At 45.4% G+C, this 6,723-nt stretch overlaps 1 non-coding gene across 1 annotated transcript; it reads left to right on the top strand.

Moving 5' to 3' along the window:
* Positions 1–898: 898 nt before the first annotated feature.
* Positions 899–975, top strand: Trnas-cga (transfer RNA serine (anticodon CGA)). The gene has a single exon. It is a non-coding gene; the product is annotated as a tRNA-Ser (tRNA).
* Positions 976–6,723: the final 5,748 nt, after the last annotated feature.

Here is a 6,723-nt window from a genome sequence, read left to right as displayed (position 1 = left end):
TCCTGCTGTCGTAATACTAATTCACAGTGATGTCTTGTTTTAGAATTTACGTTCGGAATATGGGTTGCAAATGGTGTGCAGTACCATACTGTACAAGTACATCTATAAAAATCCCTGAAAAGTTGTTTTAAGTGTCCCAGGGAATGAGAAGATCCGTAAATGTGATTGCACTGTGTCGGCAAATTGCCACCACATGGACGCACAGGTTCACTAATTTGATTAAAAATGTGTTGCTCTGTGAAGTTAATGTTAACTTACCTCCGAGATATGCTCCCCCACTGTCACAACGAAGGATAGCGCCGTTCAACGATATTAAACGCCTAGTGAAAATTGTCGTTTTACCCACAGACACCTCAATTATCCGTAGCTCGGTTACTAGAGCGGTAGAATGTCGACGTTTATGAGATGATGTCCGTTGATCGCTGGTTCGAAAGAACGTTTTAACTTATTTGTAAAACGACTCGACAGTCCTCGAAAACCAAATCACGGTTACAAAACTTCACCACACCGATGTGAAACAGAATATTATTGCGGAATGAGATTTTCACTCTGCAGCGGAGTGTGCGCTGATATGAAACTTCCGGGCAGATTAAAACTGCGTGCCCGACCGAGACTCGAACTCGGGACCTTTGCCTTTCGCAGGCAAGTGCTCTACCAACTGAGCTACCGAAGCACGACTCACGCCCGGTACTCACAGCTTTACTTCTGCCAGTATCTCGTCTCCTACCTTCCAAACTTTACAGAAGCTCTCCTGCGAACCTTGCAGAACTGGCACTCCTGAAAGAAAGGATATTGCGGAGACATGGCTTAGCCACAGCCTGGGGGCTTCTGTAAAGTTTGGAAGGTAGGAGACGAGATACTGGCAGAAGTAAAGCTGTGAGTACCGGGCGTGAGTCGTGCTTCGGTAGCTCAGTTGGTAGAGCACTTGCCCGCGAAAGGCAAAGGTCCCGAGTTCGAGTCTCGGTCGGGCACGCAGTTTTAATCTGCCAGGAAGTTTCAGAATATTATTGTGTTTTACTTGCTGTTTTGACGCGCTTACGTTTGTATCACCTGCATGTTATACACGCTTTATATCTCACCGGATAACCTCGTCATCCTACACCTCTTTGTACTGTGGGTATGTGGTGATCTCTTCACTACTAGCAACGCTTTCCAAAAAAAGAATTATTTGTTCGCAAAGTAAATGCATTTATCCTCTGTTGCCCATTTCTCAGACTAAGACTAACGTGAAGCTACATATAATACAGTACACAATCCAAACAACTGCTACAATCAGTTTTTGCTAACGCTTTTTTTCGTAATTCGTGTAACCTTTTAAAAATATATAACCCTTCCAATATTCATACATGTGACCTCTTTATTTGCAGTCGGATACGCTATCCGTTGCGCCACCGAACGCGTGGATGCATTATCTCTGCTGTGTGCTTCTACAGAGGAAATCAGCATTAAGTTATGCCAAGAATAATTTTATTGTGCCTTGGGTCGTAGCTCATGACTGACTGTCGATAATCTAGTTATAACATAATGGCCCATTTGCAAAGGTTCATGTTTTGAGCGAGTTTAGTGATGTCGCAGGGAGCCGACAATGCTGGCGGCGTAATAGCCCAATCGATAAAGACAAAAAAAATGTCGAAAATTAAAAATAATTAGTGTAGTCGCATATTTTGTGCAGTAATAGGGAGTGCCATGAACAACACACTAAAAATCGCGGCCGGTGGGAAAGGGGGGTAGGGTAAATGTGTGGATGGTGGTGCGTTTGAAGATCAATTTCGTATGTTTTTCTTTAATTCGGAAAAGCGGCGTCTAGTGAAAACGTATCCCAATGCAGAATTAAAGTACATTAAATTTCGTACAATAGAAAGTCCTAGTCATTTATTTTCTCTAGGACCAATAGTTTGCACGAAGAGAGAGCGAGAGAATACTGAAAATACCGCACGACGCGCATGCGTAGCAGCTTACGATTACATTGTCGACCAGTTTGTGATAGTTTCCCGGTTTGATGGACCAAAAGTGTCCCATATCTAGTTGTTCGTCTCAGCATCCTCTACACCACTTTGGTACGTTGTAAATAGTTGCGGGCCGGGGTGGCCGAGCGGTTCTAGGCGCTTCAGTCTGGAACCGCGCTGCTGCAACGGTCGCAGGTTCGAATCCTGCCTCGGGCATGGATGTGTGTGATGTCCTTAGGTTAGTTAGGTTTAAGTAGTTCTAAGTCTAGGGGACTGATGACCTCATATGTTAAGTCCCATAGTGCTTAGAGCCATTTGAACCATCGCAGCTATTCACGCCCTCTTTCAAATACATCTGGTTCCATTCGGAATGCGTTGCATGCAATGAGCATCCGCTCCTGTAACGTCAGCACAGTCTCTAATGTTTGGGCATACACGAATGACTTTAAATGTCCTCATAGACAGAAAGCCGACAGTTTCACTCGCGGTGAAAGGCGAGGCCATGCTACTGGACTTCACCGACGAAATCCATTGCCCATGAAACCTTGCAGTGAGGAATGTCGCATGATATACAGAAAATGGCGTTAGGCCACGTCATGCCTAAATCACAATCGTTGTCTTTCTTCAGCAGTAGCGTCCTCCAATAGAGCTGCTAATTCATTGCTCGGAAATCAGTAATGCACAGCACTTATTAATCCGTTTGACTATGTATCTGACTCTATAAGTGTGACATCGACAACTGCTCCCCATAGAGTGATACTGAAGGGATCCTGATGCCTCACCTTCATGATTTGCATCTGCGCAAATATGTTTATTGCTTTAATTTACTATAGCATCTCTTCAGACTGCCTGCACCGCGGAGTCCAGAACACTTCTCATCACGAGTAAAATGGGCTACATCTCAACAGGTATTGGGTATCAGACATTCAATTTTAGTAATTTTCCTTCTAGTTTTGACCAATGCTAACTCCTGCAGGAAAAAGTGACGCTGAATGCTCCACTTGGTGCAAGGGACAATAGACCCTCAAATTAATTATTGCATTGTTATTTCCACACAAATTGTCTGTATTATTGTTCTACAACTGTAGAAGATTGTGGCAATTTGCATCTAACTAACAAGTTAAGGTACACTTGGTGATGAGTGATTTGTGCTGTCACGCAGTGGAAACTGTATGACACTTCGATGAAATAACATACTCAACAGTAGACTCATCAAAATGTATTTAGTGCACATTCGTATAGGTAAGAAACGACGTTTGCTATGCTTTCAATTAACCACTTTCATCTACGTCTCAAAGGGAGCAAAACGTTATAGTCGCTATTGCTAGGGCTACAACTTTATCCTGTGGCACAAACAATTTGTCATCTTCTGTTGGTAATGCCAAATTACACTGCTACACAGTAGAAATTGCATGCAGCTTGAATCTAATTACACTGCGTCGGCAAATAAACGAGGCCCGGAGAACAGACTACCTGGGTACAAGGAAACACAGCAGAGGAAAGAAAATACAGTACTAACCTGACTATAGCAGATGTTGAAAGTGATCACCATTCATCTCTTATCACTTTTGGGCCCCGATCAGCAAGCTGCTGAGGGCAGATCCGGAATTTTCTTCTGCAGTTCTTGAAGACTATGAGGGTTGTTGCGATACGCCTTAGACTTGAGCCCCCCCCCCCACACACAAAGTAAACACACACTAACAGAGCATGCGACCTGGGTAGCCAGCTGGGGCCGCGCCCGGACAGACGTCTGCTAACAACTTGGTGGGAATGCACAGGAAGGTCCAACTGGAGTATTAGTCCGCATGATCGACGTCATATGCCAGGTTCTTTGTAACGTCCCCCTTCCCTTCTATCGACAATGTTAGAAATATATGACCGTTTAAGCATGTGCCTAAACAATTTGAATAAAATTTTGAAAAGGCTATCGTTCCGAAGATTCAATATAAAGTCGATAAATGAGGGTGAGATTAACAACAAGATGCCTTCTAGGACAACTTATTCCGCCTACTTAATTACTGTAAAATTTAGTATGGTTGTTCGAAAGGTTCGTGCTATCATTCACGTACTGTGCCAAAGAGAAGGGGTACCACGTGGATCGGAACAGAATAATAAGAGGTACTGACATAGTTATAGCTAAAAGAAATACGGTCACCAGCACAATTGGGTCGGTTAGACCGTCAGTGAGAGAGCACTTCGATTTCCTGCTGCTAATAAGGCGAGTACACCGTTCGCTTGTTACACATTTTTACGAGCTTCAAACAGCTACAACTTATTTTCAGTTATCTGGGTAGTTACTATTTTATTTTTGTAATTTCTTGCGTGTTTGAGTGCCTACTAGACACAACCTTTTATTTTAATAACAGTGTAGTGTACAGTATCGCCGTTGCTATCGACCCTCGTATCGTACAGGCTTTTGTTTGTTTGGTTAGAACAGCTCAGTGTCGGTTAGACCGTCAGTGAGAGAGCACTTCGATTTCCTGCTGCTAAAAAGGCGAGTACACCGTTCGCTTGTAGGGTAAACAGTCATGTGTAGGGACTGTGGTTGTTGTGAGCGGACGCAAGGAGAATTGGCCACTCTTCGGGGGCAGGTGGAGGCTTTGTCTGTTAGGCTCATCGAGCTCGAGGCGCAGGCGTCGGCTCGTAGTGGCGTTGGGGCAACTGTGGTGAGACCTATGCCTACTTCGGTGGCCTTGGAATCGCATGGAACCCCTGATGTCGCTGCGTCTTCCGGCAGTGAGCATCTTACCGGTCAGCCATCACTCCAGGGTGAATGGCGGACAGTGGTGGGCTCGCGCGTGCCTGGCCGAAAGGCGAAGGTGGGATCTGGCCGCGTGGCAGCTGCCTTACCCCTTTCCAACAGGTACGGGGTGCTTCCTAGTGGTGATGACATCGTTTCCGAGCCACCACAGGATGCCTCGCCTGTTGGGCCAGTGGCCGATTCTCCGGCAAGGTCCCGACAGTCACAGAGGGCGGGCCTATTAGTTATAGGGAGCTCCAACGTTAGGCGGGTTATGGAGCCCCTTAGGAAAATAGCGGGTAGGTCGGGGAAGAATGCCAGTGTGCACTCGGTGTGCTTGCCGGGGGGTCTCGTCCGTAATGTGGAGGAGGCCCTTCCGGCAGCTATTGAACGCACTGGGTGTGACCGGCTGCAGATAGTAGCACATGTCGGAACGAATGACGCCTGCCGCTTGGGTTCTGAGGCCATCCTTGGTTCCTTCCGGCGGCTGGCTGATTTGGTGAAGACAACCAGCATCGCACGCGGAGTGCAAGCTGAGCTTAATATCTGCAGCATAGTGCCCAGAGTCGATCGCGGTCCTCTGGTTTGGAGCCGTGTGGAGGGTCTAAACCAGAGGCTCAGACGACTCTGCGACTATAATGGTTGCAAATTCATCGACCTCCGTTATTGGGTGGAGAACTGTAGGGCCCCCCTAGACAGGTCAGGCGTGCACTACACACCGGAAGCAGCTACTAGGGTAGCAGAGTACGTGTGGCGTGCACACGGGGGTTTTTTAGGTTAGAGGGACCCCCCCTTGGGCGAAACGATAAAATACCTGACGGCTTACCAGAGAGGACATTATCATCGTTGATAAAGAACGTCCGTCCTCAGAGACCAAAAACAGGAAAAGTCAACGTAATATTGGTAAACTGCAGGAGTATCCAGGGCAAGGTTCCTGAATTAGTATCTCTTATTGAAGGAAATAGTGCGCATATAGTATTAGGAACGGAAAGTTGGTTAAAACCGGAAGTGAACAGTAACGAAATCCTAGACACAGAATGGAATATATACCGCAAGGATAGGATAAACGCCAATGGTGGAGGAGTATTTATAGCAGTAAAGAATTCAATAATATCCAGTGAAGTTATTAGCGAATGCGAATGTGAAATAATCTGGGTTAAGTTAAGTATCAAAGGTGGGTCAGATATGATAGTCGGATGCTTCTATAGACCACCTGCATCAGCAACCGTAGTAGTTGAGCGCCTCAGAGAGAACCTGCAGAACGTCGTGAAGAAGTTTCGTGATCATACTATTGTAATAGGGGGAGACTTCAATCTACCAGGTATAGAATGGGATAGTCACACAATCAGAACTGGAGCCAGGGACAGAGACTCTTGTGACATTATCCTGACTGCCTTGTCCGAGAATTACTTCGAGCAGATAGTTAGAGAACCAACTCGTGAAGCTAACGTTTTAGACCTCATAGCAACAAATAGAACGGAACTTTTCGACTCCGTGAATGTAGAAGAGGGTATCAGTGATCATAAGTCAGTGGTTGCATCAATGACTACAAGTGTAGTAAGAAATGCCAAGAAAGGAAGGAAAATATATTTGCTTAACAAGAGTGATAGGGCACAAATCGCAGAATATCTGAGTGACCACCATCAAACGTTCATTTCTGAGGAAGAGGATGTGGAACAAAAATGGAAAAAATTCAGAAACATCGTCCAGTACGCCTTAGATAAGTTCGTACCGACTAAGGTCCAAAGCGAGGGGAAAGATCCACCGTGGTATAACAATCATGTACGGAAGGTACTACGGAAACAAAGAAAGCTTCATCATAGGTTTAAGAGTAGTCGAATCATAGCTGATAAGGAAAAGCTGAACGAAGCGAAAAAGAGCGTAAAGAGAGCAATGAGAGAAGCATTCAACGAATTCGAACATAAAACATTGGCAAACAATCTAAACAAGAACCCTAAAAAGTTTTGGTCATATGTAAAATCGGTAAGCGGATCTAAATCCCCTATTCAGTCACTCGTTGACCACGATGGCACCGAA

This window comes from Schistocerca serialis, chromosome 9, assembly GCF_023864345.2.
Source record: "Schistocerca serialis cubense isolate TAMUIC-IGC-003099 chromosome 9, iqSchSeri2.2, whole genome shotgun sequence".
In the NCBI taxonomy this organism is placed as follows: Eukaryota; Metazoa; Arthropoda; class Insecta; order Orthoptera; family Acrididae; genus Schistocerca; species Schistocerca serialis.
This window is presented reverse-complemented; position numbering and strand designations above follow the sequence as displayed.